Source organism: Scyliorhinus torazame, chromosome 24 (genome assembly GCF_047496885.1).
Source record: "Scyliorhinus torazame isolate Kashiwa2021f chromosome 24, sScyTor2.1, whole genome shotgun sequence".
Lineage (NCBI taxonomy): Eukaryota > Metazoa > Chordata > Chondrichthyes > Carcharhiniformes > Scyliorhinidae > Scyliorhinus > Scyliorhinus torazame.
Window position 1 is genome coordinate 45,302,479 of NC_092730.1, and position 26,486 is coordinate 45,328,964.

General features: G+C 47.1%; 8 non-coding genes across 8 annotated transcripts; all 8 read right to left on the reverse strand.

Moving 5' to 3' along the window:
* Positions 1–2,097: 2,097 nt before the first annotated feature.
* On the reverse strand, positions 2,098–2,180 carry trnal-aag (transfer RNA leucine (anticodon AAG)). Its single transcript has one exon. It is a non-coding gene; the product is annotated as a tRNA-Leu (tRNA).
* Positions 2,181–2,880: 700 nt separating this feature from the next.
* trnal-aag (transfer RNA leucine (anticodon AAG)) lies at positions 2,881–2,963 on the reverse strand. Its single transcript has one exon. It is a non-coding gene; the product is annotated as a tRNA-Leu (tRNA).
* Positions 2,964–3,340: 377 nt separating this feature from the next.
* Positions 3,341–3,412, reverse strand: trnag-ucc (transfer RNA glycine (anticodon UCC)). Its single transcript has one exon. It is a non-coding gene; the product is annotated as a tRNA-Gly (tRNA).
* A 675-nt stretch (positions 3,413–4,087) lies between these two features.
* Positions 4,088–4,170, reverse strand: trnal-aag (transfer RNA leucine (anticodon AAG)). The gene has a single exon. It is a non-coding gene; the product is annotated as a tRNA-Leu (tRNA).
* A 701-nt stretch (positions 4,171–4,871) lies between these two features.
* trnal-aag (transfer RNA leucine (anticodon AAG)) lies at positions 4,872–4,954 on the reverse strand. Its single transcript has one exon. It is a non-coding gene; the product is annotated as a tRNA-Leu (tRNA).
* A 377-nt stretch (positions 4,955–5,331) lies between these two features.
* On the reverse strand, positions 5,332–5,403 carry trnag-ucc (transfer RNA glycine (anticodon UCC)). The gene has a single exon. It is a non-coding gene; the product is annotated as a tRNA-Gly (tRNA).
* A 675-nt stretch (positions 5,404–6,078) lies between these two features.
* Positions 6,079–6,161, reverse strand: trnai-aau (transfer RNA isoleucine (anticodon AAU)). The gene has a single exon. It is a non-coding gene; the product is annotated as a tRNA-Ile (tRNA).
* Positions 6,162–17,382: 11,221 nt separating this feature from the next.
* trnal-aag (transfer RNA leucine (anticodon AAG)) lies at positions 17,383–17,465 on the reverse strand. The gene has a single exon. It is a non-coding gene; the product is annotated as a tRNA-Leu (tRNA).
* Between the last annotated feature and the right edge of the window lie 9,021 nt (positions 17,466–26,486).

A 26,486-nucleotide genomic window follows, 5' to 3' on the forward strand; every position in this document is an offset into this window, starting at 1 on the left:
GGGGAGAACGTGCAGACTCCGCACAGACAGTAACCCAAGCCGGGAATCGAACCTGGAACCCTGGAGCTGTGAAACAACTGTGCTAACCACGGCGCTACCTTGCTGCCCAAAATTTCGAAATAAGTTTTTTCTGCGATGGCCGGGCATCGAACCTAGATGAAATGCTTGGAAGGCAGCTATGCTCACCACTATACCACCATCGCTCACTGAAGAATTTTAATTCTATCTTCATTGTCATTTCATTTCTAATCAGTTGTGCTTTTCCTATTTTTGAACACCAGCCAGAGACCTGTATCTAAGTGCCGTCCTTCTCCAAGCCGCTGGGGATTAAGGAGCTTCGCATTGTTGCATTGATCAGTTTGCTGCAATCAACAAAGACCGAACTCCCGCCGACCTGTTCCTCACACGAAGGTATTGAGAGTCTAAGATCTGAGCGGCGTGAAGGATCCAATTATACAGTTGCATCCTTGCGACTGGAATCTCTCTCCACAGCTGGTTCTGCTGCTGCTTTCACAAACAAGTAGCCAGAAAACCCTTCAGTGTCCAAACAGGAGGACGTTCATCCAGTAAAGGCGGCAGTAGAGTTTTCTGGGAGATGTCGACTGAGACACCTCGACAATCCAACCAGCCAGACTATTTACAACAAGAGACGAGACATTTACCCGGAATCCTGGGATCATTATTAATTCCTCAAATAGAGTCACTGAGCAGATTATCCAGTTGCGAACTGGGCTTCTGCCTGTGGGGTCTTGCTGTGCGAATATCAGCAGGAATCTCATTCCCGGAGTCCACCGCTTCCGCATTGAATGGGAAGTATTGGATCTTCCTGGGGTTGAACAATTTTTGGAGAAATGTAACCTCGTGGAAAAAAAGGCAATGTCAGAAGTAGGATTCTAACCCACGCCTCCAGAGGAGAGAGCGTCCTTAACGCAGCGCCTTCGATCGCTCGGCCCTCCTGACGAGCTGCAGAAAATGTTATGCTCCGTGCACAAATAGACATAGAACATACAGTGCAGAAGGAGTCTATTCGGCCCATCGTGTCTGCACCGATCCACTTAAGACCTCAATTCCATCCTGTCACCCTCACCCTGCAACCCAATAATCCTTCCTACCTTTTTGGCCACTAAGGGCAATTACGCATGACCAATTCCCCGAGCCAGCTCGTCTTTATGCTGTGGGAGGAAACCGGAGCACCCGGGCTGAAATTCACGCAGACATGGGGAGAAAGTGCAGACTCCGTACAGACAGTGACCCAAGCCGGGAATCGAACCTGGAACGCCGGAGCTGTGAAACAACTGTGCTAACCACGGTACTACCTTGCTGTCCAAAATTTCGAAATAAGCTTTTTCTGCGATGGCTGGGAATCGAACCCAAGTCATCTGCTTGGAAGACAGCTATGCTCACCACTAGACCACCATCGCTCACCTAAGAACTTTAAATTCTATCTTCATTGTCATTTCATTTCTAATCAGTTGTGCTTTTCCTATTTTTGAACACCAGCCAGAGTCCTGTATCTGAGTGCCGTCCTTCTCCAAGCCGCTGGGGGTTAAGGAGGTTCGCATTGCTGCATTGATCAGTTTGCTGCAATTAACAAAGACCGAACTCCCGCCGACCTGTTCCTCACACGAAGGTATTGAGAGTCTAAGATCTGAGCGGCGTGAAGGATCCAATTATACAGTTGCATCCTTGCGACTGGAATCTCTCTCCACAGCTGCTTCTGGTGCTGCTTTCACAAACAAGTAGCCAGAAAACCCTTCAGTGTCCAAACAGGAGGACGTTCATCCAGTAAAGGCGGCAGAAAAGTATTCTGCGAGAGGTCAACTGAGACACCTCAATAATCCAACCAGCCAGACTATTTACAACAAGAGAAGAGAAATTTACCCGGAATCCTGGGATCATTATTAATAGCTCAAACAGAGTCACTGAGCAGATTATCCAGTCATGAACTGGGCATCTGCCTGTGGGGTCTCGCTGTGCGAATATCCGCAGGAATCTCATTCCAGGAGGCCACCGCTTACCCATTGAATGGGAGGTATTGGATCGTCCTGGTGTTGCAAATTTTGCTGGAGAAAGGTAACTACGTGGAGGAAAAGGGAATGTCAGAAGTGGGATTCGAACCCACGCCTCCAGAGGAGACTGCGACCTTAACGAAGCGCCTTCGACCGCTCGGCCATCCTGACGCACTGTGGCCAAAGATATGCTCCATGCCCAAATCGATTTAAATTTAATTTTCATCTACATTTCATTTCAAACTAGATGTGGTTTTACTATTTTTGAACGCCAGCCAGACTCTTGCATCTGAGTGCGATCGTTCTCCAACGCGCTGTGTGTTAAGGAGCTCTCATTTCTGCATTGATCAGTTTGCTCCAATCAACAAAGTCCGTACTCCCGTCTAACTGTTCCTTACAGGAAGGTATTAAGAGTCTAAGATCTGGGTGGCGGGAAGGATCCAATGAGACAGTTGCATCCTGGCGACTGGAATCTCTCTGCACAGCTGCATCTGGTGCTGCTTTCACAGACAAGTAGCCGAATAACGCCTCCAGTGCCAAACACGAGGATGTTCATGCTGTAAAGGCGGCAGAAGAACTTTCTGGAAGGAGCCAGCTGATTCACGTCCGACAATCCAACCAGCCAGACTATTTACAACAATGGAAGTGGAAATTTACCCGGAGTCCTGGGATCAGTATTAATTCCTCAACCAGAGTCACTGAGCAGATCATCCAGTCATGAACTGGGCTTCTGACTGTGGGGTCTTGCTGTGCGAATTTAAGTACGAATCTCGCGTCCCGACGCCACCGCTTCCCCATTGAATGGGAGGTATGAGATCTTCCTGGGGTTGAACAATTTTTGAGTAATGTAACCTCGTGGAAAAAAAGGCAATGTCAGAAGTAGGATTCTAACCCACGCCTCCAGAGGAGACTGCGTCCTTAACGCCGCGCCTTCGACCGCTCGGCCACCCTGACGAGCTGCAGAAACGGTTATGCTCGGTGCACAAATAGACAAAGAACATACAGTGCAGAAGGAGTCCATTCGGCCCATCGAGTCTGCACCGATCCACTTAAGACCTCAATTCCATCCTATCACCCTTACCCCGGAACCCAAAAATCCGTCCTACCTTTTTGGACACTAAGGGCAATTACGCATGACCAATTCCCCTAGCCAGCTCGTCTTTATGCCGTGGGAGGAAACCGGAGCTCCCGGGGTGAAATTCACGCAGACATGGGGAGAACGTGCAGACTCCGCACAGACAGTGACCCAAGCCGGGAATCGAACCTGGAACCCTGGAGCTGTGAAACAACTGTGCTACCTTGCTGCCCAAAATTTCGAAATATGGCTTTTCTGCGATGGCTGGGAATCGAACCCAGGTCAACTGCTTGGAAGGCAGCTATGCTCACCACGATACCACCATCGCTCACTGACGAACTTTAAATTCTATCTTCATTGTCATTTCAATTCTAATCAGTTGTCCTTTTCCTGTTTTTGAACAACAGCCAGAGTCCTGTATCTGAGTGCCGTCCTTCTCCAAGCCGCTGGGCGTTAAGGAGCTTCGCATTGTTGCATTGATCAGTTTGCTGCAATCAACAAAGACCGAACTCCCGCCGACCTGTTCCTCACACGAAGGTATTGAGAGTCTAAGATCTGAGCGGCGTGAAGGATCCAATTATCCAGTTGCATCCTTGCGACTGGAATCTCTCTCCACAGGTGCTTCTGGTGCTGCTTTCACAAACAAGTAGCCAGAAAACCCTTCAGTGTCCAAACAGGAGGACGTTCATCCAGTAAAGGCGGCAGAAGAGTTTTCTGGCAGATGTCGACTGAGACACCTCGACAATCCAACCAGCCAGACTATTTACAACAAGAGACGAGACATTTACCCGGAATCCTGGGATCATTATTAATTCCTCAAATAGAGTCATGAGCAGATTATCCAGTGATGAACTGGACTTCTGCCTGTGGGGTCTTGCTGTGCGAATATCAGCAGGAATCTCATTCCAGGAGGCCACCGCTTACCCATTGAATGGGAGGTATTGGATCGTCCTGGTGTTGCAAATTTTGCTGGAGAAACGTAACCACGTGGAGGAAAAGGGAATGTCAGAAGTGGGATTCGAACCCACGCCTCCAGAGGAGACTGCGACCTTAACGCAGCGCCTTCGACCGCTCGGCCATCCTGACGCACTGTGGCCAAAGATATGCTCCATGCGCAAATCGATTTAAATTTAATTTTCATCTTCATTTCATTTCAAACTAGATGTGGTTTTACTATTTTTGAACGCCAGCCAGACTCTTGCATCTGAGTGCGATCGTTCTCCAACGCGCTGTGTGTTAAGGAGCTCTCATTTCTGCATTGATCAGTTTGCTCCAATCAACAAAGTCCGTACTGCCGTCTAACTGTTCCTTACACGAAGGTATTACGAGTCTAAGATCTGGGTGGCGGGAAGGATCCAATGAGACAGTTGCATCCTGGCGACTGGAATCTCTCTGCACAGCTGCATCTGGTGCTGCTTTCACAGACAAGTAGCCGAATAACGCCTCCAGTGCCAAACACGAGGATGTTCATGCTGTAAAGGCGGCAGAAGAACTTTCTGGAAGAAGCCAGCTGATTCACGTCCGACAATCCAACCAGCCAGACTATTTACAACACTGGAAGTGGAAATTTACCCGGAGTCCTGGCATCAGTATTAATTCCTCAACCAGAGTCACTGAGCAGATCATCCAGTCATGAACTGGGCTTCTGACTGTGGGGTCTTGGTGTGCGAATTTAAGTACGAATCTCGCGTCCCGAGGCCACCACTTCCCCATTGAATGGGAGGTATGAGATCTTCCTGGGGTTGAACAATTTTTGGAGAAATGTAACCTCGTGGAAAAAAAGGCAATGTCAGAAGTAGGATTCTAACCCACGCCTCCAGAGGAGACTGCGTCCTTAACGCCGCGCCTTCGACCGCTCGGCCACCCTGACGAGCTGCAGAAACTGTTATGCTCGGTGCACAAATAGACATAGAACATACAGTGCAGAAGGAGTCCATTCAGCCCATCGAGTCTGCACCGATCCACTTAAGACCTCAATTCCATCCTATCACCCTTACCCCGCAACCCAATAATCCTTCCTACCTTTTTGGACACTAAGGGCAATTACGCATGACCAATTCCCCGAGCCAGCTCGTCTTTATGCCGTGGGAGGAAACCGGAGCACCCGGGGTGAAATTCACGCAGACATGGGGAGAACGTGCAGACTCCGCACAGACAGTGACCCAAGCCGGGAATCGAACCTGGAACCCTGGAGCTGTGAAACAACTGTGCTACCTTGCTGCCCAAAATTTCGAAATATGGCTTTTCTGCGATGACTGGGAATCGAACCCAGGTCAACTGCTTGGAAGGCAGCTATGCTCACCATTATACCACCATCGCTCACTGAAGAACTTTAAATTCTATCTTCATTGTCATTTCATTTCTAATCAGTTGTGCTTTTCCTATTTTTGAACACCAGCCAGAGTCCTGTGTCTGAGTGCCGTCCTTCTCCAAGCCGCTGGGGGTTAAGGAGCTTCGCGTCGTTGCATTGATCAGTTTGCTGCAATCAACAAAGACCGAACTCCCGCCGACCTGTTCCTCACATGAAGAGATTGAGAGTCTAAGATCTGAGCGGCGTGAAGGATCCAATTATACAGTTGCATCCTTGCGACTGGAATCTCTCTCCACAGCTGCTTCTGGTGCTGCTTTCACAAACAAGTAGCCAGAAAACCCTTCAGGGTCCAAGCAGGAGGACATTCATCCAGTAAAGGCGGCAGATGAGTTTTCTGGGAGATGTCGATTGAGACACCTCGACAATCCAACCAGCCAGACTATTTACAACAAGAGACGAGACATTTACCCGGAATCCTGGGATCATTATTAATTCCTCAAATAGAGTCATGAGCAAATTATCCAGTGATGAACTGGGCATCTGCCTGTGGGGTCTCGCTGTGCGAATATACGCAGGAATCTCATTCCCGGAGGACAACGCTTCCCCATTGAATGGGAGGTATTGGATCTTCCTGGCGTTGCAAAGTTTGCTGGAGAAATGTAACCACGTGGAGGAAAAGTTAATGTCAGAAGTGGGATTCGAACCCACATCGCCAAAGGAGACTGCGATATTAACGGAGCGCCTTCGACCGCTCGGCCATCCTGACGCACTGTGGCCAAAGATATGCTCCATGCGCAAATCGATTTAAATTTAATTTTCATCTTCATTTCATTTCAAACTAGATGTGGTTTTACTATTTTTGAACGCCAGCCAGACTCTTGCATCTGAGTGCGATCGTTCTCCAACACGCTGTGTGTTAAGGAGCTCTCATTTCTGCATTGATCAGTTTGCTCCAATCAACAAAGTCCGTACTGCCGCCTACCTGTTCCTCACACGAAGGTATTAAGAGTCTAAGATCTGAGCGGCGTAAAGGATTCAATTTGACAGTTGCATTCTGGCGACTGGAATCTCTCTCCACAGCTGCATCTGGTGCTGCTTTCACAGACAAGTAGCCGAATAACGCCTCCAGTGTCCAAACACGAGGAAGTTCATGCTGTAAAGACGGCAGAAGAACTTTCTGGGAGAAGCCAACGGATTCACCTGCGCCAATCCAAGCAGCCAGACTATTTACAACAAGGGAAGTGAAAATTTACCAGGAGTCCTGTGATCATTATTAATTCCTCAACCAGAGTCACTGAGCATATCATCCCGTCATGAACTTGGCTTCTGCCTGCGGGGTCTTGCTGTGCGTATTTAAGCAAGAATCTCACGTCCTGAGGCCACCGCTTCCCCATTGAATCGGAGGTATTGGATTATCCTCGGGTTCAACACTTCGCTGGAGAAATGGATCCTCGCGGATGAAAGTTGAATGTCTGAAGTGAGATTCGAACACTCGTCTCCAGAGGAGACTGTGACCGAAACGCAGCACCTTCATCCGCTCGGCCATCGGTACGCGCTGTGACAAACGGTGTGTTCCGTGCACGAATCGATTTAAATTCTATCGTCATTGTCATTTCATTTCAAACAAGAACAAAGAACAAAGGAAAGTACAGCACAGGAACAGGCCCTTCGGCCCTCCAAGCCCGTGCCGACCATGCTGCCCGTCTAAACTAAAATCTTCTACACTTCCTGGTTCCGTATCCCTCTATTCCCATCCTATTCCTGTATTTGTCAAAATGCCCCTTCCATGTTACTATCGTCCATGGTCCCACCGCCTCCTCCGGCAGCGAGTTCCAGGCACCCACTACCCTCTGTGTAAAAAACGTGCCTCGTACATCTCCTTTAAACATTGCCCCGCGCACCTTAAACCGATGCCGCCCAGTAATTAACACCCCTACCCTGGGCAAATGCCTCTGACTATCCACTGTGTCTATGCCCCTCATAATTTTGTAGACCACTATCAGCTCGCCCGTCAACCTCCGCCGTTCCAGTGAGAACAAACCGAGTTTATTCAACCGCTCCTCATAACTAATGCCCTCCATACCGGGCATCATCCTGGTAAATCTCTTCTGCACCCTTCATAAAGCCTCCACACCCTTCTGGTAGTGTGGCGACCAGAATTGAACACTCTACTCAAAGTGTGGCCAAACTAAGGTTCTATACAGCTGCAACATGACGTGCCAATGCTTGTACTTAGTGCCCCGGCCAATGAAGGCAAGCATGCCGTATGTCTTTCTGACTACCTTCTCCACCTGTGTTGTCCCTTTCAATGACCTGTGGACCTGTTCACCTTGATCTCTCTGACTTTCAATACTCTCGAGTGTTCTACCATTCACTGTATATTCCCTACCTCCATTAGACCTTCCAAAATGCATTACCTCACGTTTGTCCGGATTAAACGCCATCTGCCATCTCTCCACCCACGTCTCCAAACGATCTAAATCCTGCGGTATCCGCTGACTGTCCTCATCTCTATCCGCAATTCCACCAACCTGTGTGTCGTCTGCAAACTTACTTATCAGACCAGTTACATTTTCCTCCAAATCATTTATGTTTTCTACGAACATCAAAGGTCCCAGCACTGATCCCTGCGGAACACCACTAGTCACAGCCCTCCAATTAGGAAGGCACCCTTCCATTGCTGCACTCTGCCTTCTATGACCTAACCAGTTCTCGATCTAACTTGCCAGCTCACCCCTGATCCCGTGTGACTTCAACTTTTGTGCCGGTCTACCATGAGGGACCTTGTCAAAGGCCTTACTGAAGTCCATATAGATAACATCCACTGCCCTACCTGCATCAATCATCTTTGTGACCTCTTCGAAAAACTGAGTTTACCTTGACAATCCAACCAACCAAACTACTCACAACAAGAGAAGAGGAATTTTACCCGGAGTCCTGGGATCAATGTTAATTCCTCAACCAGAGTCACTGAGCAGATCATCCAGCCATGAATTGGGTTTCTATCTGTACGGTCTTCTTGTGCGAATCGAAGCAGGAATCTCATGTCCTGAGGCCACCGCTTCCCCATTGTATCTGAGTTATTGGACCTTCCTGAGGTTGAACATTTTGCTGCAGAAATTTAACCTCGTGGACGAAAAGTTAATGTCAGCAGTGGGATTCGAACACACGCCTCCAGAGGAAACTGCCACCTGAATGCAGTGTCTACGATCGCTCGGCCATCCTGAGACGCTCTGGCAGAAGCCCTCCTCCGTGCACAAATCGATTTGAGATCTTTCTTAATCATCATTTCATTCTAAACTCGATGTGATTTTCCTATTTTTGAACCACAGCCAGAGTCTTGCATCCGACTGGCATCGTTCTCCAAGCCGCTGGGGGTTATGGAGCTTCTCAACGCTGCATTGACCTGTTTGCTCCAATCAACAAAGACCAAACTGCCGCCGACCTGTTCCTCATTATTGAGAGTCGAAGATCTGAGCGGCGTGAAGGATGCAATTAGACTGTTGCATTCTTGCGACTGGAATCTTTCTCCACAGCTGCTTCTCTTGCTGCTTTCACAGACAAGTAGCCAAAGAACCCCTGCAGTGTACAAACAGGAGGACGTTCATCCAGTAAAGGCAGCAGAAGAGGATTATGTGAGAGGTTAAATGAGTCACCTCGACAATCCAACCAGCCAGACTATTTACAACAAGTGAAGAGGAATTTTGACCGGAGTCCTGGGATCCATATTAATTCCTCAACCAGAGTCACTGAGCAGATTATCCGGTCACTAGCTGGAATTTTGCCAGTGGGGTATTGCTGTGCCAATTTAAGCAGGAATCTCACGTCCTGAGGCCAACGGTTCCCCATTGAATGGGAGGTATTGGATGTTTGGTGGTTGAACATTTTGCTGGAGAAATGTAACCTCGTGGAAGAAAAGTTAATGTCAGAAGTGGGAGTCGAACACAGGCCTCAGAGAAGACTGCGATCTTAATGCTGCGACTGGGACCTTAAAGCAGCGCCTTCGAACGTTCGGCCACCCTGCCGCGCTGTGGCAACAGATATGCTCCGTGCACAAATCGATTTAAATTCTATCTTCATCGTAATTTCCTTTCAAACAAGATGTGCTTTTCCTATTTTTGAACCCCAGCCAGAGACCTGCATCTGAATGCGATCTTTCTCCAAGCCGCTGGGGGGTTAAGGAGCTTTTCATTGCTGCATTGATCAGTTTGCTCCAATCAACAAAGACCGAGCTGCCGCCTACCTGTTCCTCACGCGAAGGTATTGAGAGTCTAAGATCTGAGCGGCGTGAAAGCTCCAATTAGACAGTTGCATCCTGGCGACTGGAATCTCTCTCCACAGCTGCTTCTGGTGCCGCTTTCACAGACAAGTCGCCAAAGAACCCCTTCTGTGTCCACACAGGAGGAAGTTCATCTCATGTCCTGAGGCCACCACTTCCCAATTGAACCGGAGGTATTGGATCTTCCTGGGGTTGAACATTTTGTTTGAGGAACATAACCTCGTGGAAGAAATGTTAATGTCAGAAGGGAATTCGAATGCACGCTTCCAGAGGAGACTGCAAACTTAACGCAGCGCCTTCGACCGCTCGGCCATCCTAACGCTTTGTGACAAAACATATGCTCCGTGCACAAATCGATTTAAATTCTATATTCATCGTAATTTCTTTTCACACTTCATGTGCTTTTCCTATTTTTGAACCCCAGCCAGAGTCCTCTATCTGAGTGCCGTCCTTCTCCAAGCCGCTGGTGTTTAACGAGCTTCTCATTGCTGCATTGATCAGTTTGCTCCAATCAACAAAGACCGAGCTGCCGCCTACCTGTTCCTCACGCGAAGGTGTTGAGAGTCTAAGATCTGAGCGGCGTGAAAGCTCCAATTAGACAGTTGCATCCTGGCGACTGGAATCTCTCTCCACGGCTGCTTCTGGTGCTGCTTTCACAGACAAGTAGACAAAGAACCCCTTCAGCGTCCAAACAGGAGGACATTCATCCAGCAAAGGCGGCACAAGAGGATTCTGGGAGAGGTCAACTGAGTCACCTCGACAATCCAGCCAGACAGGCTATTTACAACAAGAGAAGAGGAATTTGACCCGGCGTCCTGGGATCAATATTAATTCCTCAACCACAGAGCAGATCATCCAGTCATTAACTGTGCCATTGCCTGTGGGGTTTTGCTCTGCCAATTTAAGGATGATTCACATGTTCTGAGGCCACCGCTTCCCCATTGAATCGGAGGTATTGCATCTTCCTGAACTTCAACGTTTTGCTGCAGAAACGTAACCTCGTGGAGGAAAAGTTAATGTCAGAAGTGGGACTCGAAGCCACGCCTCCAGAGGAGACTGTGACCTTAACGCAGCGCCTTCGGCAGCTCGGCCATCCTGACGAGGTGTGGCCAAATATATGCTCCATGCACAAATCGATTTAAATTCTACCTGCATTTGCATTTCTTTTCAAACTTGATATGCTTTTCCTATTTCTGTAACCCAGCCAGAGCCCCGTATCTGGGTGCCATCCTTCTCCAAGTCGCTGGGGTTTGAGGAGCTTCTCATTGCTGCACTGATCAGTTTGCTCCAATCAACAAAGACGGAACTGCCGCCGACCTGTTCCTCACACGAAGGTATTGAGAATCTAAGATCTGAGCGGCGTGAAGGATCCAATATAACAGCTGCATCGTGGCGACTGGAATCTCTCTCCACAGCTGTTTCTGGTGCTGCTTACACAGGCAAGTAGCCGAATAACCCCTCCAGTGTCCAAACAGGAGGAAGTTGATCCAGTAAAGGCGGTAGAAGAGGATTCTGGGAGAGGTCAACTGAGTCATTTCGACAATCCAACAAGACAAGCTATTTACACCAAGAGAAGAGGAATTTTACCCGGAGTCCTGGGATCAATATTAATTTGTCAACTAAACTCACTGAGCATATCATCCAGTCATAAGACCATAAGACATAGGAGCGGAAGCAAGGCCATTCGGCCCATCGAGCCACTCCACCATTCAATCATGGCTGATTTCAACTCCATTTACCCGCTCTCAATACAAACCCTTCATTCCTCGAGAAATCAAGAATTTATCAACTTCTGTCTTAAAGACACTCAACGTCCCGGCCTCCACCGCCCTCTGTGGCAATGAATTCCACAGACCCACTACTCTTTGGCTGAAGAAATTTCTCCTCATCTCTGTTCTAAAGTGATTCCCTTTTATTCTAAGGCTGTGCCCCCGGGTCCTAGTCTCCCCTGCTCATGGAAACAACTTCCCTACGTCCACCCTATCTAAGCCATTCATTATCTTGTAAGTTTCTATTAGATATCCCCTCAACCTCCTAAACTCCAATTAATATAATCCCAGGATCCTCAGACGTTCATCGTATGTTAGGCCTACCATTCCTGGGATCATCCGTGTGAATCTCCGCTGGACCCGCTCCAGTGCCAGTATGTCCTTCCTGAGGTGTGGGGCCCAACATTTCTCACAGTATTCTAAATGGGGCCTAACTAACGATTTATAAAGCTTCAGAAGTACATCCCTGCTTTTATATTCCAAGCCTCTTGAGATAAATGACAACATTGCATTTGCTTTCTTAATTACGGACTCAACCTGCAAGTTTACCTTGAGAGAATCCTAGACTAGGACTCCCAAGTCCCTTTGCTCTTCAGCATTATGAATTTTGTCCCCGTTTAGAAAATAGTCCATGACTCTATTCTTTTTTCCAAAGTGCAAGACCTCGCACTTGCCCACGTTGAATTTCATCAGCCATTTCTTGGACCACTTTCCTAAACTGTCTAAAACGTTCTGCAGCCTCCCCACCTCTTCCATACTACCTGCCCCTCCACCTATCTTTGTATCATCGGCAAACTTAGCCAGAATTTCCCCAGTCCCGTCATCTAGATCGTTAATATATAAAGAGAACAGCTGCGGCCCCAACACTGAACCCTGCGGGACACCACTCGTCACCGGTTGCCATTCCGAAAAAGAACATTTTATCCCAACTCTCTGCCTTCTGCCTGACAGCCAATCGTCAATCCATGTTAGTACCTTGCCTCGAATACCATGGGCCCTTATTTTACTCAGCAGTCTCCCGTGAGGCACCTTATCAAAGGCCTTTTGGAAGTCAAGATAGATAACATCCATTGGCTCTCCTTGGTCTAACCTATGTGTTATCTCTTCAAAGAACTCTAACAGGTTTGTCAGGCACGACCTCCCCTTACTAAATCCATGCTGACTTGTCCTGATCCGACCCCGTACTGACAAGAATTTAGAAATCTCATCCTTAACAATGGATTCTAGAATCTTGCCAACAACCGAGGATAGACTAATTGGCCTATAATTTTCCATCTTTTTCCTTGTTCCCTTCTTGAACAGGGGGGTTACAACAGCGATTTTCCAATCCTCTGGGACTTTCCCTGACTCCAGTGACTTTTGAAAGATCATAACTAACGCTTCCACTATTTCTTCAGATATCTCCTTTAGAACTCTAGGATGTATCCCATCTGGGCCCGGAGATTTATCAATTTTTAGACCTCTTTGTTTCTCTAGCACTTTCTCCTTTGTGATGGATACCATATTCAACTCTGCCCCCTGACTCTCCTGAATTGTTGGGATATTACTCATGTCTTCTACTCAGGCCACACTTGGAGTATAGTGTTCAATTCTGGTCGCCACACTACCAGAAGGATGTGGAGGCTTTAGAGAGGGTGCAGAAGAGATTTACCAGAATGTTGCCTGGTATGGAGGGCATAAGCTATGAGGAGCGATTGAATAAACTCGGTTTGTTCTCACTGGAACGAAGGAGGTTGAGGGGCGACCTGATAGAGGTATACAAAATTATGAGGGGCATAGACAGAGTGGATAGTCAGAGGCTTTTCCCCAGGGTAGAGGGGTCAATTACTAGGGGGCATAGGTTTAAGGTGAGAGGGGCAAGGTTTAGAGTAGATGTACGAGGCAAGTTTTTTACGCAGAGGGTAGTGGGTGCCTGGAACTCGCTACCGGAGGAGGTAGTGGAAGCAGGGACGATAGGGACATTTAAGGGGCATCTTGACAAATATATGAATAGGATGGGAATAGAAGGATACGGACCCAGGAAGTGTAGAAGATTGTAGTTTAGTCGGGCAGTATGGTCGGCACGGGCTTGGAGGGCCGAAGGGCCTGTTCCTGTGCTGTACATTTCTTTGTTCTTTGTTCTTTGTACTGTGAAGACTGACGCAAAGTACTTATTTAGTTCCTTAGCTGTTTCCTTCTCTCCCATCACTAGATTACCAGGGACATTTTGGAGCGGCCCAATGTCTACTTTTGCCTCCCGTTTGTTTTTAATGTATTTAAAGAAACTTTTATTATCAATCCTAATGTTACTTTCTGGCCTACCTTCATAATTGATCCTCTCTTTCCTTATTTCTCTCTTTGTTATCCTGTTTGTTTTTGTAGCCTTCCCAATCTTCTGACTTCCCACTACTCTTTGCCAGATTATAGGCTTTCTCTGTTGCTTTGGTGCATTCCCTAACTTCCTTTGTCAGCCATGGCTGCCTAATCTCCCCTCTGATAACCTTTCTTTTCTTTGGGACGAACATCTGTACTGTGCCCTCAATTACTCCCAGAAACTCCTGCCATTGCTGTTCTACTGCCTTTCCCACGAGGCTCTGTTCCCAGTCGATTTTCGTCACTTCCTCCCTCATGCCCCTGTAGTTACCCTTATTTAACTGTCACACCTTTACATCTGATTCTATCTTCTTTCTTTCAAATTGGAGATTGAATTCTACCATGTTATGATCACTGCCTCCTAAGTGTTCCCTTACTTTAAGATCTTTAATCAATTCTGGCTCATTACATATAACTAAGTCCAGAATGGTCTGTCCCCTCGTGGGCTCCATCACAAGCTGTTCCAAAAAGACCCCTCCTGGAAACATTCAATTAATTCCCTTTCCTTGGGTCCACTGGCAGCATTATCTACCCTGTCCACCTGCATATTAAAGTCCCCCATGATCACTGTGACCTTGCCTTTCTGACACGCACTTTCTATTTCGTGGTGCATTTTGTGACCCTGGTCCTGACCACTGTTAGGAGGCCAGTACATAACACCCATTATGGGTTTTTTTTGCCTTTGTGGTTCCTCAACTCTACCCACGCAGACTCCACATCATCTGACCCTATGTCGTTTAGTGCTATCGATTTAATTTCATTCCTAATTAACAAGTCAGCCCCGCCCCCTCTGCCCACCTCTCTGTCTCTTCGATAGGTTGTGAATCCCTGGAGGTTTAAATGCCAGTCCTGAACCCCCTGCAACCACGTCTCTGTGATGCCTACCACATCATACCTGCCAGTCACAATCTGGGCCACAAGCTCATCTACCTTGTTCCGTACACTGCGCACATTTAAATATAGCACCTTTAATTCTCTATTGACCGTCCCTTTTTGTTTTCTTAGTGTGGTGGACCTTGGTTTACTGAGGCTTTCCATACACTGTGTCATATTTTGTGGGACGGGAACTATCGTAACCTCTCCTGAGTTCTGTCTTTTCGTGCGTTATTGTATTCCTAAGCAGCTACGCTTCCCACTGATTACTTCACCTCATGGTTCCCTGACTCCCCTCGCCCCCCCCCCCCCATTCTCTAGTTTAAAGTCCGACTGACCACCCTATTTACTTTTTTCGCCAGAACATTGGTCCCAGCTCGGTTCAGGTGGAGACCATCCCAACGGTATAGGTCCCCCTGTCCTAAAACTGATGCCAGTGTCCCATGAAAAGGAACCCCTCTTTCCCACACCACTCTTTCAGTCACGTATTATCTTCCCTTATTCTTGCCTCCCTCTGCCAATTTGCACGTGGCTCGGGCAGTAATCCGGAGATTATGACCCTTGAGAACCTGTTTTTTAATTTGAATCCTAGCTCTTTATAATCTCTAAACAGGTCCTCTTTTCTAGACTTTCCTATGTTGTTGGTATCGACATGGACCACAACAACTGGGTCCGCCCCCTCCCTCACCCGTATCCTTTCAAGCCGGTCAGAGATGTCCCGCACCCTAGCACCGGGCAGGCAACTTATAATGTGGGACCCTTTATCCTGCTCACAAAGGATACTATCTATCCCCCTGATAATAGAATCCCCTACAACTACAACTTGCCTATTTACTCCCTCCCCTTGAATGGCCTGCTGAACCATGGTGCCCTGGTCAGCTGACTCATCCTTCCTGCAGCCCTGTTCGCCATTCACACAGGGAGCAAGTGCCTCATACCTGTTGGACAGGGTCAAGTGCTGAGGCTCCTGAGTTCCTGACTGCTGCTTCCCGTTACCTGCCTGACTTGCAGTCGCACCCTGCTGTCCCTGGCCACCGGCAGGATTTAAACTACTCCTGTCATGAACTGGGCTTCTGCCTTTCGGGTCATGCTGTACGAATTCAAGCAGGAATCCCATGTCCTCAGCTCACCGCTTGCCCATTGAATGTGAGGTATTGGATCTTCCTGGGGTTGAACATTGCGTGGAGGAAAAGTTAATGTCTGAAGTGGGATTCGAACCCACGCCTCCAGAAAAGACTGAGACCTTAACGCAGCGCCTGCGACCGCTCGGCCACCCTGCCACGTTGCGACAAAATGTATGCTCCGTGCACAAATCTATTTAAATTCTATCTTCATTGTCTTTACATTCCAAGCTTGATGTGATTTTACTATTTTTGAACCCCAGCAGAGTCTTTTGTCTGAGTGCCATCCTTCTCCAAGCCGGTGGTGTTTAAGAAGATTCTCATTGCTGCATTGAACAGTTTTCTCTAACCAAGAAAGTCCGAACTGCCGCCTTACTGTTCCTCACACAAAGGTATAGAGAGTCTATGATCCGAGCGGCGTGAAGGATCCAACTAGACAGTTGTATACTGGCGACTGGAATCTCTCTCCACAGCTGCTTCTGGTGCTGCTTACACAGACAAGTAGCCGAATAACCCCTCCAGTGTCCAAACAGCAGGAAGTTGATCCAGTCAAGGCGGCAGATGAGGCTTCTGGGAGAGGTCAACTGAGTCACTTCGACCACCCAACAAGACAAGTTATTTACAACAAGAGAAGAGGAATTTTACCCGGAGTCCTGGGATCAATATTAATTTGTCAACCAGACTCGCTGTGCATATCATCCAGTCATGAACTGGACTTCTGCCTGTGGGGTCATGCTGTGCCAATTTAAGCAGGAATCCCATGTCCTGAGCTCACCGCTTGCCCATTGAATGTGAGGTATTGGATGTTCCTGGGGTTGAACATTTCGTGGAGGAAAAGTTAATGTCAGAAGGGGGATTCGAGCCCAGCCTCCAGAGGAGCCTGCGACCTTAACGCTGCGCCTGCGATGCTCGGCCAGGCAAAACACATGCTCCATGCACAAATCGATTTAAATTCTACCCTCACCGACATTTCATTTCAAACTTGATGCTCTTTTCCTATTTTTAAACGCGAGACAGAATCCTGTATCGGAGAGCCATGCTTCTCCAAGCCCCTGGTCGTTAATGACCTCCTCATTGATCAGTTTTCTCCAATCAACAAAATCTGAACTGCCGCCTAACTGTTCCTCACACGAGGTATTGAGAGTGTAAGATATGAGTGGAGTGAAGGATCCAATTGGAGAGTTGCATTCTGGCGACTCGAATCACTCTCCATTGCTGCTGCTTTCACAGACAAGTAGCCGAAGAACCCTTAAGTGTCCAAACAGCAGGAAGTTCATCCAGTAAAGGCGGCAGAATAGGATTCTAGGAGAGGTCAACTGAGACACCTCGACATTCCAACCAGCCAGACTATTTACAACAAGAGAAGAGAAATGTTACCCGGCGTCCTGCGATCAATATTATTTCCTCAACCAGGCTGACTGAGCAGATCATCCAGTCATGGGCTGGGCTTCTGTCTGTTGGGCCTTGCTTTGCGAATGTGAGCAGGAATCTCATGTCCTTACGTCACCGCTTCCCAATTGAATCGGAGGTATTGGATTTTCCTGGTGTTGAACGGTTTGCTGGAAACACGTAACCTCGTGGAGGAAAAGTTAATGTCAGAAGTGGGATTCGAACCCACGCCTCCAGAGGAGACTGCAATCTTAACGCAGCGCCTGCGACCGCTCGGCCATCCCGACGCGCTGTGATCAAAGACATGCTCCATGCGCAAATCGATTTTAATTCAATTTTCATCTTCATTTCATTTCAAACTAGATGTGGTTTTAATATTTTTGAACGCCAGCCAGACTCTTGTATCTGAATGCCATCCTTCTCCAAGACGCTGTGTGTTAAGGAGCTCTCATTTCTGCATTGATCAGTTTGCTCCAATCTACAAAGTCCGTACCACCACTTGCCCATTGAATGTGAGGTATTGGATCTTCCTGGGGTTGAACATTTCGTGGAGGAAAAGTTAATGTCAAAAGTGCGATTCGAACCCACGCCTCCAGAGAAGACTGCGACCTTAACACAGCGCCACAGCCACTCGGCCATCCTGATGCGCTGGCGTCAAAACTACGTTCCGTGTACAAATCGACTTAATTTCTATCTTCATCGTCATTTCATTTCAAACAAGATATGCTTTAGCTACTTTTGAACCCCACCCAATGTCCTGTATCTGAGTGCCATCCTTGTCCAAACTGCTGGGGGTTAAGGAGCTTCTCATTGCCGCATTCATCAGTTTCCTCCAATCAACAAGGACCAAAGTCCCGCTCAACCTGTTCCTCGCACGACGGTATTGAATGTCTAAGATCTGAGAGACGTGAAGTATCCAATTGGAGAGTTGCATTCTGGCGACTGCAATATCTCTCCACAGCTGCTCCCTGTGCTGGTTTCAGAGACATGGAGCCGAACAACCCCTCCAGTGTCCAAACAGGTTAACGGTCATCCAGTCGAGGCGCCAGAAGAGTGTTCTGGGAGAAGTCAACTTAGTCACATCGACTGCAGTGTGGGTAGCTGAAGAACAGGTGTCCAAGACCGGATCAGACTGAAAGCAAAACTTTGATACCAATAAAGAAAATCGCAGATGTGCTGCTGACAAATAGCAACTTGTTTCCGTTTGGTGTGAGTGAGAACACGAATAGCAGAGGATGGTTTCAATCCATCGACTTCTGGGTTATGGGCCCAGCACGCTTCCGCTGCGCCACTCTGCTCGTGGTTGACTCTCTTCGGGGTCGGACTTGAGGCAAGATTTGAAGAAATCAGTAACAGCGTGATTAATGTTCCCAGAGAGTGAAACTTCCGTCACGAACTTCATTCTATGAAAGTGATTCCAGTCACTCCCCACTTTCCCATCAGAATAACGTCACAGAATCAATCACATCACGTTAACAGAACAACCATTCAGCACGAAAATAAATTATCTGAACTATGCTGACCAGTATTAGTGCGTTCAAAAGTGTGTTCCTGTTGAAAGAAAAAATACGGAAGTGAATAGTTGTGTGGCTACCGCAAGGCAGTAATGTTGTAGCTCCTGATTTAAGGAGCAGAGTGCGCAGTGGAAGCGTGCTGGGCCATTAGCCAGAGGTAGAGGAATCGAGGCTATTCTCTGCTATTTACGTTCTCCCTCACACCAAAAGTTAACATAACGCAGATTCATGTTTGCTTTGCAGCAAATACCTATCAGAAACTTTTTGCAGTCTCATCCTGACATTAGTCCCAGGAATGAAGGAGGCAGCATGGCACATTACAACATTGTAAAGCTCACACATAGGGAACCACAGAGAAAATTCTTTAAAGTCTCAGACGGTCTGACAGCATCTGAAGGGAGAGAAAAGAGCTAACGTTTCGAGTCCAGGTGACCCTTTGTCAAAGCTGGACGGAAACGTTATCGAGCAGTACCCCACAGAGGGGCAATATAGATATAGAACGATATCCAGTAATAACTCACAGGGGGCCAACAAGGAAATAAAGCTTTATCGAGCAATGAATCACAATAGAAACAGATTTCCCATTTTCCCTCTCGGACGGATGTGAACAATCCAACCAGCCAGACTACTTACAAGAAATGAAGACGAATTTGTCCCGGAGTCCTGGGATCAATATTCATTCCTCAACCAGTTTACTGAAGCAGGTTATAGAGTCATTAACTGCGCTTTTGCCTGTGGAGTCTTGCTGTGCGTATTTAAGCGGAATCTGATGCCCTGAGACCAATGTTTTTCCACTGAAAGGGAGCTATTGGATCTTCCTGGAAAAATTTAACCTCGTGGAGGAAAAGTCAAAATCAGGGGTGTGAGTGGAACCCACGCCTCCAGAAGGGACTGCGACCTGAATGTAGCTCCTTAGCCGCTCGGCCATCCTGATGCTCTCGCGTCAAATTTAAGATCCGTGCACAAATCGACTTAAATTCTATCTTCATCGTCATTTCCTTTCAAACAAGATATGCTTTTCCTAATTTTGAACCCCAGGCAGTCCTGTATCTGAGTGCCATCTTGTCCAAACTGCTGGGGGTTAAGGATCTTCTCATTGCTGCATTCATCAGTTTGCTCCAATCAACAAGGACCAAATTCCCGCTCAACCTGTTCCTCGCACGACGGTATTAAATGTCTAAGATCTGAGAGACGTGAAGTATCCAATTGGAGAGTTGCATTCTGGCGACTGCAATATCTCTCCTAAGCTGCTCCCTGTGCTGGTTTCAGAGACATGGAGCCGAACAACCCCTCCAGTGTCCAAACAGGTGAACGGTCACCCAGTAGAGGCGCCAGAAGAGTGTTCTGGGAGAAGTCAACTTAGTCACATCGACTGCAGTGTGGGTAGCTGAAGAACAGGTGTCCAAGACCGGATCAGACTGAAAGCAAAACTTTGATACCAATAAAGAAAATCGCAGATGTGCTGCTGACCAATAGCAACTTGTTTCCGTTTGGTGTGAGTGAGAATATAAATAGCAGAGGGTGGTTTCGATGCATCGACCTCTGGGTTATGGGCCCAGCATGCTTCCGCTGCGCCACTCTGTTCGTGGTTGACGCTCTTCGGCGTCGGTCTTGAGGCAAAGCTTGAAGAAATCAGTAACAACGTGAACAACGTTCCCAAAGAGGTGAAACTTTCTTCCCGAACTTCATTCTATGAAGGTGATTCCAGTCACTCCCACTTTCCCATCAGAACAACGTCACAGAAGAAATCACATCACCTTCACAGAACAACCACTGAGCACGAAGGTAAATTAACTGAAATATGCTGACCAGAATCAGTGTGCTAAAAAGTGTGTTCTTGTTGAAAGAATAAATGAGGAAGTGAATACTTGTGTGGCTACCGCAGAGCAGTAATGTTGTGTCTCCTGGTTTAAGGAGCAGAGTGCGGCAGCGGAAGCGTGCTGGGTTATTAGCCTGAGGTCGAGGATTCGAGGCTGTTCTTTGCTATTTACATTCTCCCTCACACCAAAAGTAAACATAACACACGTTCCTGTTTGCTTTGAAGCAAATACCTATCAGAATGTTTCTTGCAGTCTCATCCCGACATTAGTCCCATGAATGAAGAAGACATAAGAACATAAGAACTAGGAACAGGAGTAGGCCATCTGGCCCCTCGAGCCGGCTCCGCCATTTCATGAGATCATGGCTGATCTTTGTGGACTCAGCTCCACTCTCCGGCCCGTTCACCATATCCCCGAATCCCTTTATTCTTTAGAAAGGTATTAATCTTTTTCTGAAAAACGTTTAAAGAAGGAGCCTCAACTGCTTCACTGGGCAAGGAATTCCAGAGATTCACAACCCTTTGGGTGAAGAAGTTCCTCCTACACTCCGTCCTAAATCTACCTCCCCTTATTTTGAGGCTATGCCCCCTGATTCTGCTTTCCCCGACCAGTGGAAACAACCTGCCCGCATCTATCCTATCTATTCCCTTCATAATTTTATATGTCTCAATAAGATCCCCCCCGCATCCTTCTAAACTCCAATGAGTACAGTCCCAGTGTGCTCAACCTCGCGTCATAATCTAATCGCCTCAACTCTGGGATCAACCTAGTGAATCTCCTCTGCAGTCCCTCCAGTGCCAATATGTCCTTTCTCAGGTAAGGAGACCAAAACTGAACACAATACTCCAGATGCGGCCTCACCAACACCCTATACAATTGCAGCATAAACTCACTAGTCTTGAACTCCATCCCTCTAGCAATGAAAGACAAAACTCGATTAGCCTTCTTAATCACCTGTTGCACCTGCACACCAACTTTTTGCGACTCGTGCACCAGCACACCCAGGTCCCTCTGCACAGCAGCATGTTTTAACATCTTACCGTTTAAATAATAATCCATTCTGCTGTTATTCCTCCCAAAATGGATAGCCTCAGACTTGGCAACATTGAACTCCATCTGCCAGACCCTATCCCATTCACCTAACGTATCCAAATCCTTCTACAGACTTCCGGTATCCTCTGCACTTTTTGTTTTACCACTCATCTTAGTGTCGTCTGCAGATTTTGACACATTGCACTTGGTCCCCAACTCCAAATAGTCTATGTAAATTGTGAATAACTGCGGGCCCAACGCTGATCCTTGAGGGACCCCACTAGTTACAGGTTGCCAACCAGAGAAACACCCCTTTGATCCCCACTCTCTGCTTTCTGTTAGTTAACCCATCCTCTACCCATGCTACCACTTTACCCTCAATGCCATGCATCTTTAGTTTATGCAGCAACCTTTTGTGCGGCACCTTGTCAAAAGCTTTCTGGAAATCCAGATATACCACATCCATTGGCTCCCCGTTATCTACTGCACTGGTAACGTCCTCAAAAAATTCTACCAAATTAGTCAGACACGAACTATCCTTTGCGAACCCATGCTGCGTCTGCCCAATGGGACAATTTCCCTCCAGGTGCCCCGCTATTTCATCCTTAATGATAGATTCCACCATTTTCCCTACAACCGAAGTTAAGCTTACCGGCCTATAATTACCCGCTTCCTGCCGACCTCCTTTTTTAACCAGTGGTGTCACGTTTGCTACTTTCCAATCCTCTGGGACCACCCCAGAGTCTAGTGAATTTTGGTAAATTAGCACTAGTGCGTTTACAATTTCCCTAGCCATCTCTTTTAACACTCTGGGATGCAGCCCATCAGGGCCAGGAGACTTGTCCACCTTTAGCCCCATTAGCTTGCCCAATACTGCCTCTTTAGTGATTACAATCATCTCAAAGGTCCTCACCAATCATATCTTTATTTCCATCAGTCACTGGCATGTTATTTGTGTCCTCCACTGTGAAGATTGACCCAAAAAACCTGTTCAGCTCCTCAGCCATTTCCCCGTCTCCTATTATTAAATCTCCCTTCTCGTCTTCCAAAGGACCAATATTTACCTTAGCCACTCTTTTTTGTCTTATATATTTGTAGAAGCTGTTACTATCTGCTTTTATGTTCTCAGCCAGTTTACTTTCATAGTCTACCTTACTCTTCTTTATGCCTTTTTTTAGTAGTTTTCTGTTGTCCCCTAAAGACTTCCCAGTCCTCTAGTCTCCCACTAATTTTTGACACTTTGTATGTTTTTCCTTCAATTTGATACTCTCCCTCACCTCCTTAGATATCCACGGTCGATTTTTCCCCTTTCTGCCGTCTTTCTTTTTTGTCAGTATGAACCTTTTCGAAACACTGTGAAAGATCGCTCGGAAGGTTCTCCACTGTTCCTCAACTGCTTCACCATGAAGTCTTTGCTCCCAGTCTACCTTAGCTAGTTCTTCTCTCATCCCATTGTAATCGCCTTTGTTTAAGCACAAAACACTAGTGTTTGATTTTACCTTGTCATCCTCCAACTGTATTTTAAATTCCACCATATTCTGGTCGCTCCTTCCAAGAGGATCCCGAACTATGAGATCATTAATCAATCCTGCCTCATTACACAGGACCAGATCTAGGACCGCTTGTTCCCTTGTAGGTTCTATTACATACTGTTCCAGGAAATTATCCCGGGCACATTCTATAAACTCCTCCTCAAGGCTGCCTTTACCAACCTGGTTAAACCAATCGATATGCAGATTAAAATCTCCCATGATAACCGCTGTACCATTTCTACATGCATCTGTTATTTCTTTGCTTATTGCCTTCCCTACCATCCTGTTACTATTTGGTGGCCTATAGACTACTCCTATCAGTGCCCTTTTCGCCTTACTATTCCTGATTTCCACCCAAATTGATTCAACCTTGTCCTCCATAGCACCAATATCATCTCTTACTATTGCCCGGACGCCATCCTTAAACAACAACGCTACACCACCGCCCTTACCGTCCATTCTACCCTTTCGTATAGTCTGAATCCCTTGAATATTTAACTCCCAGTCGTCACCATCTTTTAACCATGTTTCAGGAATGGCCACTAAATCATAGTCATTCACGATGATTGGCGCCATCAACTCATTTACCTTATTTCGTATACTCCGAGCATTCAGGTAAAGTACACTTATGCTGTTTCTTACGTCTTTGTTATGAATCCTAACACCTTGATCAGTAACTTTTCGCAATTTATTTTTCCTCTTACCATTTCTCCCATTTTTCCTTGTCTTTGAACCCATATCTCTACATAATAACCTGTCACGTAACCTGCTGCCTTAATCTCCATTAACCATCATACTGTCCATAGCTTTACATTTCCCTTCCCCCCAACCTGCTAGTTGAAAGTCCTTGTGACCAACCTATTTATCCTATTCGCTAGAACACTGGTCCCAGAATGGTTCAGGTGAAGTCCGTCCCAACGGTACAGGTCCCTCCTGCCCTATTACTGATGCCAATGCCCCATGAAATGGAATCCCTCTTTACCGCACCACTCCTTTAGTGCGGGAAACTTCTCTAATTTTCTCAACCCTATGCCAATTGGCACGTGGCTCGGGTAGCAATCCAGAGATTATAACCCTGGAAGACCTGTTCTTTAATTTAGTCCCTAGTGTTTGATAATCCCCAAACAGGTGCTCTTTCCTAGTCTTACCTATGTTGTTAGTCCCCACGTGGACCACAACAACTGGATCCTCCCCCTCCCTCTCCAAAATCATTTCAAGCCGATCAGAGATGTCCCTCACCCTGGCATCGGGCAGGCAACATACCATGTGGGACTCTCGATCTGGCTTACAAAGGATGACATCAATCCCGCTAATTATAGAATCCCCTACAACTACCACTTGTCTTTTTGCTCGCCACTCTTGAATGGCTTCCTGTACCACGGTGCAGTGGTCAGTCAACGCATCCTCCCTACAGCCCTCTTCCTCATCCACACAGGGAGTAAGTACCTCCTGCCTGTTGGACAAGGTCAAGGGCAGAGGCTCCTCAACTCCTAAACTCAGGATCCTCCTACATGCCTCCCTTGCAGTCACACCACTCTGTCCCTGACCACTGTCCGAATTAACAGTACTTATTCTACCGGGTGTGACTGCCTCCTGAAACAAAGCGTCCAGCATGAAACATTGCAACATTGTAAAGCTCACACAGAGGGAACCACGGAGAAAATGTTTTAAAGTCTCAGCAGGTCTGAAAGCATCTGCAGGGAGAGAAAAGAGCTAACGTTTCGAGTCCACGTGACAATTTGTCAAAGCTGCACAGGAAACGTTATCCAGTAGTACCCCATAGAGGGGCAATATTGATATATAACGATATTCAGTAATACCTCACAGTGGGGCAATAAGAAAATAAAGCTTATCGAGCAATAAATCACAATAGAAACCGAGTTCCCAACTTCCCCTCTCGGACGCATGTGAACAATCCAACCAGCCACACTATTTATAAGTTGAGAAGACGAATTTTACCCGGGGTCCTGAGATCAATATGAATTCCTCAACCAGAGTCACTGAAGCAGGTTATCGAGTCATTAACTGGGCTTTTGCCTGTGGGGTCTTGCTGTGCATATTTAAGCAGGAATCTCATGACCTCAGGCCAACGCTTTTCCAATGAAATTCCTGAGGTTGAAAATCTTGCTGGAGAAATTAAATCTCGTGGAGGAAAAGTCAATATCAGGAGTGGGATTCTAACCCACGTCTCCAAAAGCGACTGCGAGCTGAACGCAGCATTCTCGACCGCCTGGCCATCCTGATGCGTCGTCGTCAAAACTAAGCTCCGTGCACAAATCGACTTAAATTCAATCTTCATCGTCGTTTCATTTCAAACAAGACATACGTTTCCTCCTTTTGAACCCCAGCCAGAGTCCTGTATCTGAGTGACATCCTTCCCCAAGCCGCTGGGGGTTAAGCAGCTTCTCATTGCTGCATTGATCAGTTGCTCCGATCAACAAAGACCGAATTCTTTCTATCCGTTCCTCACACGAAGGCACTGAGAGTCTATGATCGGAGCGACGTGTAGTATCCAACTGGAGAGTTGCATCCTGACGACTGGAATTTCTCTCCACAGCTGCTTCCGGTGCTGCTTGCACAGACAAGTCGCCGAGAGAAATCCTCCAGTGTCCAAACAGGTGAACGTTCATCCAGTAGAGGGAGAAGAGTGTTCTGGGAGAAGTCAACTTAGTCACCTCGCTGCACTGTGGGTCGCTGAAGAACAGGTATCAAGGAGCGGATCAGACTGAAAGCAAAACTTTGATACGAATAAAGAAAAAGGCAGATGTGTTGCTGACAAATAGCGACTTGTTTGCTTTTGGTGTGAATTAGAAAATAAATAGCAGAGAATGGTTTCGATCTATCGACCTCTGGGTTATGGGCCCAGCACGCTGCCGCTGCGCCACTCTGCTCGTGGTTGGTTCTTTGCGGGGTCGGACTTGAGGTAAAGTTTGAAGAAATCAGTAACAACGTGATCAATGTTCCCAGAGAGGTGAATCTGTCGCGCCGAACGTCATTCTATGAAGGTGATTGCAGCCATTCCCCACTTTCCCATCAGAACAACGTCACAGAAGAAATCACGTCACCTTCACAGAACAACCATTCAGCACGAAACTGAATTATCTGAACTGTGCTGACCAGAATCAGTGTGCTCAAACGTGTATTCTTGTTGAAAGAAAAAATGAGGAAGTGAACAGTTGTGTGGCTGCCGCAGGGCAGTAATGACGTACCTCCTGGTTGAAGGAGCAGAGTGCGGTTGGGAAACCGTGCTGGGCCATTACCCTGAGGACGAGGAATCGAGGCTGTTCTCTTCTATTTACATTCTCCCACGCACCAAAAGTAAACATAACACACGTTCCTGTTTGCTTTGCAGCAAATACCTATCAGAAATTTCTTGCAGTCTCATCCCGACATTAGTCCCAAGAATGAAG